This window comes from Sander vitreus, chromosome 7 (assembly GCF_031162955.1).
Source record: "Sander vitreus isolate 19-12246 chromosome 7, sanVit1, whole genome shotgun sequence".
Taxonomy (NCBI): Eukaryota; Metazoa; Chordata; class Actinopteri; order Perciformes; family Percidae; genus Sander; species Sander vitreus.
Window position 1 is genome coordinate 10247327 of NC_135861.1, and position 14197 is coordinate 10261523.

At 38.9% G+C, this 14197-nt stretch overlaps 1 protein-coding gene across 2 annotated transcripts in view; it reads left to right on the forward strand.

Annotated features, from left to right (window-relative positions):
* Positions 1–480: 480 nt before the first annotated feature.
* LOC144520650 (oxysterol-binding protein-related protein 2-like) overlaps positions 481–14197 on the forward strand; it is a 34398-nt gene continuing 20681 nt past the window's right edge. Inside the window, exon 1 of one of the 2 annotated variants that reach the window (XM_078254529.1) lies at positions 481–568. The gene's annotated coding sequence lies outside the window, so the exon portion shown is untranslated. Of the gene's footprint in view, positions 569–7979; positions 8161–14197 lie in introns of those variants that run through there. The other variant, XM_078254530.1, reaches the window with a different exon arrangement.

Consider the following 14197-nt stretch of genomic DNA (forward strand, 5'->3'; position numbering starts at 1 on the left):
TCTCTATTTTCTGGCAATCTACAGATCACCACTGTTTTTTCAGTATCATTATCATCACCATCATAGTCGACTGCTGACATGAAACATCCACAAAACCACTCAGGGCAGAGACAATAATCCCAGTCAATTTCATCCTGTTTAGTTAATCTACTTAAGAGATAATGAGTGGAATGGCCGTCTGGTGGAATATGAAACCATAAGGGTGTGGTGTTTAGTGGCCACCTATGTTACGCAATCCACATGGCTTTATGTTGGCCCCACAAATGTCCAATATCGCCATTAAAATAAAAATTGTTTCAAAATATAGGGAGATATGTGGTCGTGTGTCATGAATCCAGGTTTAACTTCATGTCATAGCTCAGATTGCGACATGATAAAATTCAAATTCAACATGTAATGTTATTGGGCAAGCGTTTCGTGCCTTACACCTGATTAGCTGCGGACCATGTCTGTCATTCATCAACCACGCCCCCGCTGCCAGCGACTTCCGCTTCTGTGTCAATCCAATACGATTCTCTACTCATATCTCTGGAATTGTCAAAACAGTCATTCTGCACACACCGCCAAGGTAAGACGACATGCATTTTACTGCTCTGTTTATGGTCTCCTGTTGTGTTTTCAAGGCCGCAAATATAGCTTTGCATTTTGTGTACAAGGAAGGTGGCTAACATAGTTAACCACCTTTTTTTTTTTTTTTTTTTAGCCCGCCCGCTATGTTAATGCTATCTGTCAAAAAGCTGCCTGACATCCTGTCAGAGTTGTAGCTGTGAGCTTGGTATGTGTTGTTAAGAACAAGCAGTAACGTTACCCAATGTGCTTGTTCAATTGTCTCGTTCTCATTTAAAATTGTTGGCCGAGTTTAAATTTGTCAAGCTAGATCAATTGCTAGACAGTAGTGCTAATGTTAGCAAGCAAACAGTTAACGGTAGCATAGCATATGGGATGGGTTCTCCTCTCGCACTTCTGTAGCGAGTGGGACGTTGTTAAGTTGCCAATGAAGATTTAATTAACAACACACAGCTTGACAGTTCAAATATATATCGATGTCTTACTACTGTTAGTCATCGGGCTCCTTCCAACGTAACGTTATTATTTGCGAGCAGCACTAGTGAGTTATCTGGTATGCTAAGTAGTGCGACTATCCTAGTCTGCCCAAGGTGAAATGTGAGGGAGACCCATAAAGTCAAAAAAAAGAAAAGAAGAGTACTGCGTGAAACCCGTCAGATAACCTTGTGTAAGGGGTCACCAGCAGCACTTATCTCAGGAGAGGCGTAGGTTAAAGTAGCCTCCTATCGCGTTTAACTGCCTCAGCGAACAGTGGGAATGTTTCCCTGCCTGTTTGGCTTCCTACTGGCTCCATCACCATGTAGATCCAACCCGCAGCAGAGACTAAACAAAGCTTTGTCTTTTAATGTTGGTGTACTGCAGGTCATTGACACCGTGGTTTGCACTGACACAGCAGGCTGTTTATCTGCTCTCCCTGATAGCCATATCCCTCAGAGACAGAGAATGTATTGCTGCTGCATCAACTGGCTTGTGATGGTGATGATGCCAGAAAAAAGTGATTAGACTGAGAGTCTTTTCCGATACTTACCAATATCATGTTGTTAAATGTATTGAAAATATTTTGACTACCCCTTGGGAACCTTGCATTACAATAACAGACCAACATGCAGACACATTTTGGGTACTGGCATAAGGAACTGATACTGAGGTACTGACACTTTACCCTGTTAACATCAACTAGACATTGATTATTTATCTTTTGTAGATAAATCGGTAAAAATTGTTGCCAGACTGGCAATACGTTGAATGCTTCACTGCACTTGCTTCTTCATATTTTTTTTTTTCACATTTATAAATTAAAACACAGTTCAGTTGTACCAAAACTTTTTACCAAAAATGATCTTAGCAGTTGATAAACTGAAATGTAATTTGGTAGGCGATTTGATAATTTAAATACAAAACATTTTCTTGTTGTTGCTTCTATAACAAGTTTACAGGTATTGAGTTTTGGTAAATTTTGGTTGTTTTTGTAATTTGTATGTCATTATTTTGATGTTTTGTTTGCTAAATTACGTATCGATTAATTGAAATGAAATATGAAAAAAATGTCATGTATTATATCTGGCTCTGCAACTAACATTCCATCATGACATTTCAGTGTAAATGGGTGGGATTCTGTATTCTACTTGAAAATATTGCCTGATTTAAAAACTATGTTATATAAATCAGAACTTTTAATAACATTCAAATATCTAAAGATTGATTTAAAATGATTTCCACTCCTAGAGAAATTACACTACATTATTTTTTTTTTATTCTTGTTTGAAATTATTTTCTGAAAGGCCACCTGCTGATTTTATTGCTACTTTACAGGAGACACGGCCGTTCTGTGGCATTTCAACTGTTATTTTGTTATTTGTCTTTTTCCCAAAGGTGCCTTAATAACCTTTTAAATTTGTTGGTATGGCGACGGTCTCCATTGGGGAGCATCGCATTGTACCAACGGACTATCTTCCACCCTGCAGAAGAGCAGAGGGAGGCAGGATAGATAGAGATGTCTGTGTTTGTTGATTTAGTGTTTGGCTAGTGAAGTGTTAATTCTGTGAATATCTTTAAGAGAGATTTCAATAATGAAATGAATATTTTGAGTTCTGTGGTTAAATTTAAGGGAACAGGAAAGAGATTTTGCAAGGCATATCCTAAAAGCCAGGTTTCAACACAGTTGAGAGGAATATTGCTGTGAGGGTAGGACCAACGCACACTAGTTTATTTGGATTTGAAATGTATTTTGTGGTCTTTCAGGAAGATTTTAGAAAGTCCCATTAACGTGTGTCCTATCTTGTAAATCATATTTGGCCTGTACAATCAGCTACTGTGTGAATCATTTAATACAAAAGGCACTAACAATTGGTCTTTTGTAACACTGGGCTTCATTTTGTTTTTGTTCGTCTTATATCTGCAGTTTGTTGCAGCACGGGGATAAGGCACAGTTTGAGCTAATGCTAGTCCAGGCAACCATCCAGGCAACAGAGAAACAATACTGTATGTATAATTTATGATAGAGCAGGGTAACGGGTAGCCAATCAGGAGTCTGTCTGATACACAGGCATTGTATTGTTTTGCTCAGCTTTGTTTGGCTCACAGTCATAGGGAGTGCATGCTGTTCAGCAGGGGAAAAACTGAGAAGAAGCCTGCATGCAAACCATTATATCAGCGTATGTTATTATTGGCCAGTATTGGTGATAATAAGTGAAATATAGGTGATCTTTTATTAATATCCTGATGGTATTACAGATTATTATTTGTCACTACTCACTAGTATGTGAGGGCAATGGGGGGGACCATGTACAGACTGCAAGAAGTGTGATTGGGCAGCCAGCTTTTTCTGTTCTCTTCCATCTTTCCTGTTCTTGTTTACTGATAGCAAAGACTAGTCTCGTGAGACCGTCCTGATCTCGCGAGCTCCAGTTTTCCACTCGCAGATCAGTCTGGCATCTTGAGACAGAGAAAATTTGGAGCCGTTCGCCAAACGACCGACCAATCAGCGTTGGTTTTGAGGCGGGTTTAGGTGTGATGCAACGAGAAGCGACTGTTCAGTCTAAACAACATGGCGGCTTCCACGGATGAGCTGAGCGTAGCTATCGTGCAAGTTTTATCCAAATTAGAAAGTATTCCTTCGTTGAAAGAAGAGCAAAAAAAACGAGGAAAAGATGTTTTTGCTCTTCTCCCGACTGGTTTCAGCAGAGTTTGATATATCAACTGGCTCCGCTAGTCGTGAAGAAAATTAGCCTCGTGAGACCGTTCTGATCTCGCGAGCTATCTGGCGGAGTCAGGTTAGTGATAGACAGATGGTTTATCCAATCAGCTAACCAGTATTTTCGCCCCTTCCCAAAAGTTCTCCAACGGAAAGTTCCCAGATGGATATGCCGAGCAAATGCGAAGCAATCCATCTGGCGGAGTCAGGTTAAGTAAAGACAGAAGAAGGGCTCAGTAATGTTGATCTGTTTAGTAACACAAGACAACAAAGTGTTTTGTCATCTGCACAAAATGACTGAATGTAAACACAGTTATTGTGGCTAGATACTATAAAATGAAAGTGCCAGAGAATTGAAAACTTCTAAAGCAATCAACAGGTTGAACCCAGATCCCTACGCAGTAATCATCTTCAGCACGACCACCAGAACACCTCGGCACATAAGCAGAAATCCAGCTAAACCAGTCAGGCGCCAGCACAGTCGTGAACAATGTTGATCACAAAGCTTTTGTGTGCATGTTTAATTTAAATGCACTCAAGAGTGTTTGCTTTTAAGGGTGGATCCATAAAAGAAGTTTTGAAGCAAGATGCTGAGCAGACTTTCTATCTTTAAACCTGCGTGAAAGGAAGACTCATCCTAGCAGGTTTTACTTTCCTAGCAGGTATCGCAGTTTCTGACACTGTGTGTGTGTGTGTGTGACTGTGTGACTGTGAGACTGTGAGACTGTGTGTGCTCAGCAGTCTGCTCAGAATGAGACAGTGTTTTGTTCCCAGAGGGTTTACACTGAGTTCTAGCAGGGAGAAACATGAAGAGGACAGACTCATCACCTCAGTCAGAAGCAGAGATACAAAGTCATTTGATGAACACTTTAGGATTGTCCTCTGCACAGGGATTAAGCCTAGCTTTCATGTAAAACTAAAGTCATTTTCTGGGAAAACCAGGTATTGAAGTATTGTCGATGGTGAAACAGACCTTCAAACTCTAGTTTTCAGATGATCACTGTGGAAGCTATTTTCTCTTAGTGCCGTTAGTTTGACTCATGCATTTGTGTGGTTATTTATGTCAATTAATAATTAAGTTTTGCGTCCTGGCTAATATTTCGTCACCCATTCTTATTTATTAGGGGTGTACGATTCAGAAACTGTCACGATTCCGATTTTTAGGCTATATCGATTTTATCGATTTTTCGATTCAAAAACGATTCTCAGTATGTAAATGTAGTTACTTTTCCCATGTGATTGCAGTAGACATACAATTTTTAAAAGAAAAGGAACAACAAATTAAATGTAGTTTGATATTACTTTATATGTCTCCATACAAAAATAAAAACTTTTGCAACTAAAAACGGCAAGGTTATAAAAGCTAAAATGTGTCCAAACTCTCGCCTTCAGTGAGGATGGAGCGTTAAAATACATTTAAAAAGGTTTCGTCTGGTTTTAGAGTACACTGGCTCAAATCCTTGAAGTCTGTATTTCTTTGACTTCTGTTTGAGTGGGACAGTGCTTATGGTGTTTGTGATTGACTTCCTGGGCTGATATCCTAACCCAAGGCCCAATGACTGATGCAATCTAGAGGTTGCACCAGTCTCTCTCTCATTATCTGTGGTGGACATTTTTTGCGTAATGGTGTAAATGTTTTTGTTATCTTTCTTTTTCCCCACCCAGTCTCATCCTTTTATCCCTGGTCATGTTGTTTTGCTTCAGTGGGAAGAGAAACAAACAGATAAACAATTAACTAATTAACAATGGTGCATTTTCAGCCTCTGGTAAGGAGCCCAGCTTGCAGCCAGTACTTGCTTCTCATACGTTTTGTAGTCTCCAGGCCTCACACTTTCTTATTTATCATTTTTTTCAGTTGCACCAGTGTGTGCTTTAAGCTGATTACGCACATTATATTGCTGTTGTATTTCCATTCTCCTGAGCAGTCATTAATGGAGTCACACCGGCACCCCCCTGTGGCAGCTTTCTCTGTAGCTCGTCTGTTACGTGTCTTACGTTTTTTGTCTTTTTGTTTTTTATTCTTTTATTTCTTTCACTGCAAGCATCTCATGCTTATACATCCCTTAGTACATTCATGTGGATTTTTTTATTTAATTTATTTAGTATTTTTATTGTCCATTAGAGATGGCCCGATACCATTTTTTGCTTCCCGATTCTGATACCTGATCTTGCGTATCGGCCGATACCGAGTACCTATCCGATACCAGTGTGTCATATATGTTATTATGTTTTAACAGCTGTATACTACTATCCCTGTATGGATGTGATATAATTTCTATCTTTGTTGTCGGTCTGGCTCAGGTTAAACTCTTTGTGAAACATGAATGCCACAGAACTTTCTTTTATTCTGCAGTTTGACAGTCAGTTATAACGGAAAAAGAACAGAAATAAACTACTTTAACCTAGATTTTCTTTAGGGCTTTATTACGTGGTATCGGATCGGTGCATAAACTCCAGTACTTACCGATACCAGCGTTTTAGGCAGTATCGGAACATCTGTATTGTCCATGCTATTCGTGTGGATTTGCTTTTTTATCATCCTGTTAGTGATCTATGTGAATGTTGTGTGTGATGTCTTAAGCTACTGGGACCTTGAATTTCCTCTTGGGGATCAATAAAGTATCTCTCTATCTATCTATCTATCTATCTATGTAGCCAGCGGTGCAAGTCCTCCCTCTGCCGACGAGGTAGCCTAGATGTTGTTGACGTTAGCACTTACAAATCGCTCCAGTCAGTGGAAGTACTTGGACAAGGTTAGTCATGTGATTAAGGTTGAGTGAAATCAATTTCATACTCGCAGTAGTATTCTAATAAAAAGTTGTTTGTGGGCTATTGACATTTAAATTCTCCCTTGGTAATGGTCTTGTGATATGTGCTTTCATTTCCCTCCCCTCAGGCAGTACTGATGTGTCCTAGATGATATACAGTAGTATGTAGATAATGTTTTAAAGGAGCAGCTCATGAAGAAGAGAGCTGACATTTGCTTTCTGTATTGCTGTGATACGTTATGAACTAGTTGTTTGGTTTCCTGCCTTTTAAGTTTTTTTTTTTCCCCCCGCATTGTCAAGATGTTTCTTTGATGAAAACAGTCTTGGACATAAAATAACTCCAAAGCCGTTTTTTTTTGTTTTGTTTTTAATGTTTCTTTTTACTACGTTGTAATTAGATTTGTTTGTGTATCAGTTTTTTGTCTCACTGGAAAATAGTGTCATTTAGTTCAGCTGCGTTTTCAGAACGGACAATTGCCTTTTTAAAAGTTGTTTTTCCTTGACTTTTTTAAGAACCATAGATCACAAACAGGATGATAAAAAAGCAAATCCACATGAATAGCATGGACAATACAGATATTCCGATACCAGTATCGGTATCGGCGCCGATACTGCCTAAAACGCTGGTATCGGTAAGTACTGGAGTTTATGCACCGATCTGATACCACGTAATAAAGCCCTAAAGAAAATCTACGTTAAAGTAGTTTATGTTCTTTTTCCGTTATGACTGACTGTCAAACTGCATGGTAAAAGAAAGCAAAAAATGGTATCGGGCCATCTCTAATGGCTATGCTGAGATGCCTAACAGTGCCTAGCAGTGCCTGACTTTTTGCTAGAAGCTAACAATGTAGCTATGGCTGAACTTTGGCCAATTTCAGCATATAAAAATGTGCTCACTAAGAACCTGCGTTTCTGTGTACTGAATTGTTTACCTAAAGTAAACTTCTTGACTTTTATGCACATCATGTCTTTTTTTAAATATTAGTTTTTCTAAAATTATACTATTAAAAAAAAAAATCCCAATATATCGCCTTACGCACAGTATCGAAATATATTGAATCGTGACCCACGTATCGTGATACGTATCGTATCGCCAGATTCTTGCCAATTTACAGCCCTAGTCTCAAGGCTTGTTTTTGACATGTTAGTTCAACATCACAGACCCCTCCTTCATGGTTTTTAAAAAAGTCAAGGAAAAACAACTTGTAAAAGGCAATTTTCCGTTCTGAAAAGCCACTCGCTCGTCTGGCCAGGCAGGATTCTGTTCAGATGAGACACGTGCTAGTTACTGAACCCCACCTGTGTGTGTGTGTGTGTGTGTGTGTGTGTGTGGTGTGTGTTGCTCTGCAGAGGTGTGTCACCTATTGAGGTAGGTGTGTGTAAAGACAAAGAAAAAGGTGTGTGTGTGTGTGTGTGCGTGCGCTGTATCATTGCTCAGCACTGGGCTCCGTCTCGCATGGCAACAGCTTTCGTCTCTTAATATCTTTCTCCTCGTCGCTCTCTGTCTTTCTTTCTCTGGTTCTCTCTCTCTTGTCCCTGTGGATGTTTTTGTTAGCCCTCGGAGGACAGCGGAGACGGGCGTTGCTAGGCTAGTATCTGTACACTGGACTTATGAATGGAACAGTCACATTGGTAGGTTTGTATTTAAGTTTTCGAATTATTGTAATAATAATATATATAATATAATAATATTAAAGTTATTTGTCTTTGGAAAGTTTAACAGCAGGGTTGCTACAGTAGCATGCTTTGGTATTACCTGTTTGTTTTGAAAGGGCAAAATGACAAAACGAGGCCCGTGGGGTCAGTAGAATTTGGTAGATTAAAGGCTTTACTAATAATTTGGAATGACGCATCATTTAAATATGATGGGGGACTTTACTCTTCTCCTTAATTTTGTGGAAGCTAAACTCTGAAATCGAGAGTTTTCCAATCTTTTGTTTCTTTAGCATGACTGGTGTATCTTTTTTTGTTTCTACGATTGTTGTGGGCTAATCTCTAGAATAGACTGATAGTCTGATGTAAACAAATGTGAGTGAGCAACATCACTTTAATAATTTTCTTTTCATTCTTGGCTGAAAACCCGACCAGCAACAGATGAACTCTGTCAATGTGGTCAGGTTGTAGTCAGCAGTTTTGTGTTAAATGAATTATGTGCAGGAAACCCTTAGATAAAAGAATAGATAATATTGCCAAGGTGAGGCTGCTTTCACCTTCTCTGTTACAAAACGTAATCTCTACAGCCATCATGTCAGACACTAGGGCTAGGACGGTATGGATTTTTTTCTTACTGCGGTTGAAAAGCAAGAAATTCCCGCAGTAGAGCGGTATACCGCAACCCAAAGAGATAGCAAAGTTGATGTAAAGTGAGTTAAAAGTGAACAATAAAACAACAAGCTAGAGCTTCTCAAGACACGGTGGCTTTATCTTTTGTCAATACTGCCGGTAAAGTGAATGGCGTTACCCCTGAAAAACATCGGCTTAAACCTTACAACATGTTGCAGCCCGAGTGCAGCCTGTCTAGCAGCTGAGCAGACAGAGAGCCAAGAGGGCGACTCGACAGTCCGCTAACTTGTTGCTCTCTCTACCGATATAAGCCGCTCTGTTTTAGACTACGAAATGTGCATGCAGGCTGAAATTCAACTTTCCCGTTTTATCGGGATAAGGCTATAAACAGAAGGAAACTCCGTTAGCTGCTAGGCTAATGTGTAATGGTAAACACTGCAGCTGTAACGTTAATGTGTCTACCTCAGCTGAGAATGGAGAAATGTCTTTTTTTTTTTTCCTTCTCTGATACAAGACATTACACAGGTAGGCTACTCTCGCATATAGGCCTAATAGTCAACACGAATGGAATGTTATTATGTATCATGGAATATTGCGCTCCCCAAACCAGCGAAAGGTTGGATTTGCTTTTGATGATAATTTTTGTTTAGAAAACCTTGAATCCATGTAAGACGTGTCATCAGACACAATCCATGTCGTTCGAATCAATGAATCCATGTTTAGACACAACGTGCACACATGTGCAGGCCAATGTTTTTTTGCGGTGATGACTGTGACGAGCTCAGACCCGCGGTAGGTGTCAAGTGGCCGCGGTATTGCGGTAACCGTCCCAGCCCTATCAGACACAGCAGGTTACTTCTGATAAGATATTGTCCAAGTATGTAGGAGTGTGTTTGAGGTGTGTGTATGGTGCTAAGTCTGTCATGGTTACATAACGGCAACATGATCTGAGAACCTATTACAGAGAGCTCTCTCTGTGTGTGTGTGTGAGTTTGTGAGATAATGTCATGTATTATATATTACCAAAATGAATATAAATATAGATTGAATTGTATTTAATTTAACTTTTATCTAGAGTTGTTGGTGCTAGTATAAGATTCAAAGAAACATTTGTTCTGCAAAAATGAGAGTAATCGAGGTTAAAATCTTAGCCAAGATTCCTTCCCAGATATTGCACAGATTCTCAGTTCCTGTTTCTTTTCAAACATGGCAAACCTTATTAGTGAGGTCTCCAGAAACACTTTGAGGAGCAGAATCGGTTTGCCATGTTAGGAAGGCAAAGTACAGCCTGAGGGTTGTAGTTCAACCAGTGATTGTCATACTTTTTCTCAAGGCCACATAATCAAAATGAATTTTCTTGTGATCTTGATTAGCTTCAGGATGCGCTCATTTGCACACCAACCTTTAAAAATGTGTGTGCTTGTATTTAGTTGTAAACTAAGAGCAATCTAAAACATGACCCTGTAGATTTAGGTCAGTGTTGTGCTGACTGCAGGGACTTGGGACGTTGTCTGCAACCTGATGCTTCCTGTTGCTTAATCCAAAATAGGAATGGTGTGGTGACTCCCAGGGATTGGTTTTGGCTCATAACTGTAAACAGAACGTTTTAAGATTATGTTTAATAATTTCGCAATTAAGGAGAAAGTGTAGATGTGCTTCCAGCCTTTTTTCAGAGTTGTATTTGTGTGGTAAAACCATGATGAACAAAATTGTATTTATAAGAGTATTTTAACATACTTTAAAATGTGTCTTGTGTGGGACTTTAAACAATATAAGGTTCAGTATGGCATCCTTATTCTTGGTATGAATGGATCCCACAGTTCAACACCTATAGGGTTGTCACCTATAGGGTTGTAAAGTGATGAGAAAATGGCGAGGCTATAATAACTCATGCAAATCAGATTTTCAGCCATGTTTGCTTTATTCACAGACATACAGGTAGACACATAACTCGCTTTTTGTCATACAGTGCCTCATGTCAGGGCTCGACATTAATGGCATATTGAGTCAATTGGCAACCGTTTCGTGGCCTCTGGTTGCCCCCATTGTCATTTTTATATATATATATATATATATAAATAAACAAACAAATCAAAACTGGAAAATCTTATTTCAAAAGAAGTCAATATTTTATTTGGTTGTCTTCGTAAAGTTTAAACACTAAGTTTGTGCGCAACGCAACATTTCAGCTGTTGTGCGACTGCTTTCCACACACGCGCGTTTGCCTTGAAAAGATACAGGCAACGCAATTTTGTGTTCAAGTTAACGACGCATGTTAAAATTTGGTGCTAATATGGCTTTGGTGCCGGACGGAATCACAACGTGGATTTTGGTGCCTCATTACGGTGCCATCTAAATGTCTGGGCTGCTTTCTGATGCTCTGAAACAGACGTTAGAGGCAACAGAAGCATCACTGCATGTCACGCTAGTTAACACTAATAACACGTTACACTTGGCAGCAGGTAACCTTAGCCTACCGTTAGCTACAGTAGTAACTGGATTAAAGTTAAAATGCTGACAGCTAAACGGTGTAAAAGTGTGTCTGTATTTCACTGTAGAGGATTCCAACACGGGGACGTACAACAGTCTGCCGCTATAGCTATGAGCTAAAAGACTCAAACTAGCACTTGGTCACTGCTGTTGTCGGAAAAACAAACAGACAGGACTAAATGTTGCGTTTACTGGTAAACTGGTAAACCTCGTGGTGCATTCAAAGTTATTGTAAAATACCCTTTTCTCATCTGTTTTTGTCTTTTAACAGCAATTTACTGGTGAAAGAAGTAATTATTGTTAAAAGTTATTATTACATTTTTAATGTGAATTAAATTCCCCCCATTTTTGTGCTGATCTGAAAATTGATCCGATCCGTGACTCAAAACCGTGATCCGATCCGTGAGTTTTGTGATCCGTTGTACCCCTATTTGAGAGGGATGGGAAATTATATTGCAACATTATTAAAATGTGTGGTATAGTTACATTAGAAATTAATTGCTCCAAATATAGGCAGTTTAAAACATGGCAACCTTATTGTCAATTTCGGCAACCAAAAGCTGATGCCTGGTTGCAAAGCCGGCAACCACTTTAAAAAGTTAGCGTTGAGCCCTGCATGTTCTTAACATCTTGGAGTCCACATACCCTCACCTATCATTTTTGTTCTAAAGATGTAGTGTGGTCAAAAGGAGCCTCAGTAGCTGCTGCACAAAGGCTTAAAGAGCATTTTCAGTGCTGACTTGGAACAAATAAAATTGCTGGAAAAACAAAAAAAAGTCCAGGGTGCTCAGGAAGTTCAATCAAATGCTTGATGCCTGAAGGCTGTCAGTGCTGCTACGCGTGCATTGCTTCTCCCAATGTCTTTTAAATTTTCTATCATGAAATAGCCAGTAAAATAAAGGTTTTTAAGTAATTTTGAAGAAGAGTGCCTTGGATTTTTTCTTTTTCTCTACATTCAAAAAAAATTGCTGTTTTGGCCTACCAAAGGGTTTACCTTACCCTGATATTATACAACAGTCAAACTATCCACAGATTAGCAGGATATCGCTACTATTTGGAGAGAATTAATTGGGGCACTTTTGTTTCCTGTTCATTTATAAGTTGTGTAAGTAAATAACTGTTGGATTGACGTCTGGTTTTATAGATCCTTGTGATTTATTTTTGAAGGACATGGGTAGAACATTGAATGCTGAAAAACTGATGAAATATTCGTGATAAGGGTTATCACTATTGTAGGCTTGGCCATGTTGCGGTAAACAAGCTGGTGACTTTAGAAGCTGGCAGTAGTTTGGGGAAACTTTTGAAAGATACATTTTTGACACTTCAAAAGTTAAGAACATTTGAGAGTGCCCTGGTCTTTGGGATTATGAGGCCACAGAAAATATCAGGCAGTTTTGCGTAGATCTTTTGGCTGATGTAATTTGCTGATAAGCAGTCAACTCCCATTTTAGATCTCTTTGCTCTTTTTGATTGTTTTGTAATTGGGTTAGTATAAATGCTTGCAACAATAGTACAGTAAGAAACAGTAGGTTTTTGATTCATTATTTTATTTGGCTTATTAAAGCACATTGCTATAGATTTAAAATTAGCCAACAAACCACAACAAAGAAATGCAAAGGTTGGACTTTAAATTAGCTGTTGGAACAATTGAATACCAGCTTGTCATCCATTCTGTCACCTTATTGATCGTGGGCACCTTGGCCAAAGTTCATTTGTGTGCTGAAGGCGTTGCCTATCACTGGCAAAGGTAGAACCTTTCCACTGTAGAAAAAGGCAGAGTTAGAGGAAGGGAAAGAGAGAACAAGCACCACCGTTTCCCCACTTATACAGCATTTCACCTTCAGAAATGACTGCCTGTACGGAAGTATTTGTCTCTTAGAATTTCACTGCAGGTATGTAAAGATTTTATAGTGCTTAAAAATTAAAAAATAGTGGATTAACAGTAGTATTTCCATTTAAGAATAAAGTCATTTTGAGTAAAAGAGCAAGTGCAGATGACATTCAGTGATGTCTTAATTAAGAATGATAAACAGTTATTCTACGAATTGTTTTTTCATGACTACATGGCCATGTATAATGTCCTAATCTACATTCAGAAACAACTTAGAACAACATTTAATGATTGGTTTTAACCGGTATTGGAAAGAGCCAAAAGACAAAAAAACTGGAGAAAAAGGTAGGAATACGGACTAACCAATGCTCAGTAACCTTATATTTTAGACATATTTCGTCCTCTAGCTCCCCTTTGACATCCGACATCTTTATCGGGTTGCAAAAAAATGGAATGCAAAGTATGTTAACCCTATTACTCCCTAAAATGTAAACATGAACATGAAGCTGTGATGATAAGGGAGACTATTGAAACTTGATCAGCAGACCTATGGAATAACAAACCACATTTTACAGGTTTTGTATTCAGTTTACATTGAAGTGGTCAGGACAACATGAACATATCTTTTACCTTTTTGTTTTTTCATTTAAAACAATGAGCCCACCTGCTCAATGCATCAGTGTTAAGTTAAGAACTGTATACAAATTAGTAACTAACCATTCAGTGCTAATTTTTGACACATTTTTCGATACTCATTGGTACAAACACATCTTGGTCCTAAAATCTATTTGATATCCAGCTCTAGTCCTGATGTTTAGAGGCCTGTATAACTGAAGATAAAGTACATGAAGAACTGGATTTAGCTTTACATTGTGGTAGCAAGGATACCCCTGCTTTGTGTTTGAGCTTCACTAATGATGAGTCAACATTTGTCGTATTTGCCATGTAGGATGTGTCATTGTGATGAAACTGCGTGACTCTGTAGGCAATTGGTTAGTCCTTCAACCAATCAGACCAACGATCCAGGTGACGTAGCAGCGACAACAACATGTTGCTGCGCTTTGG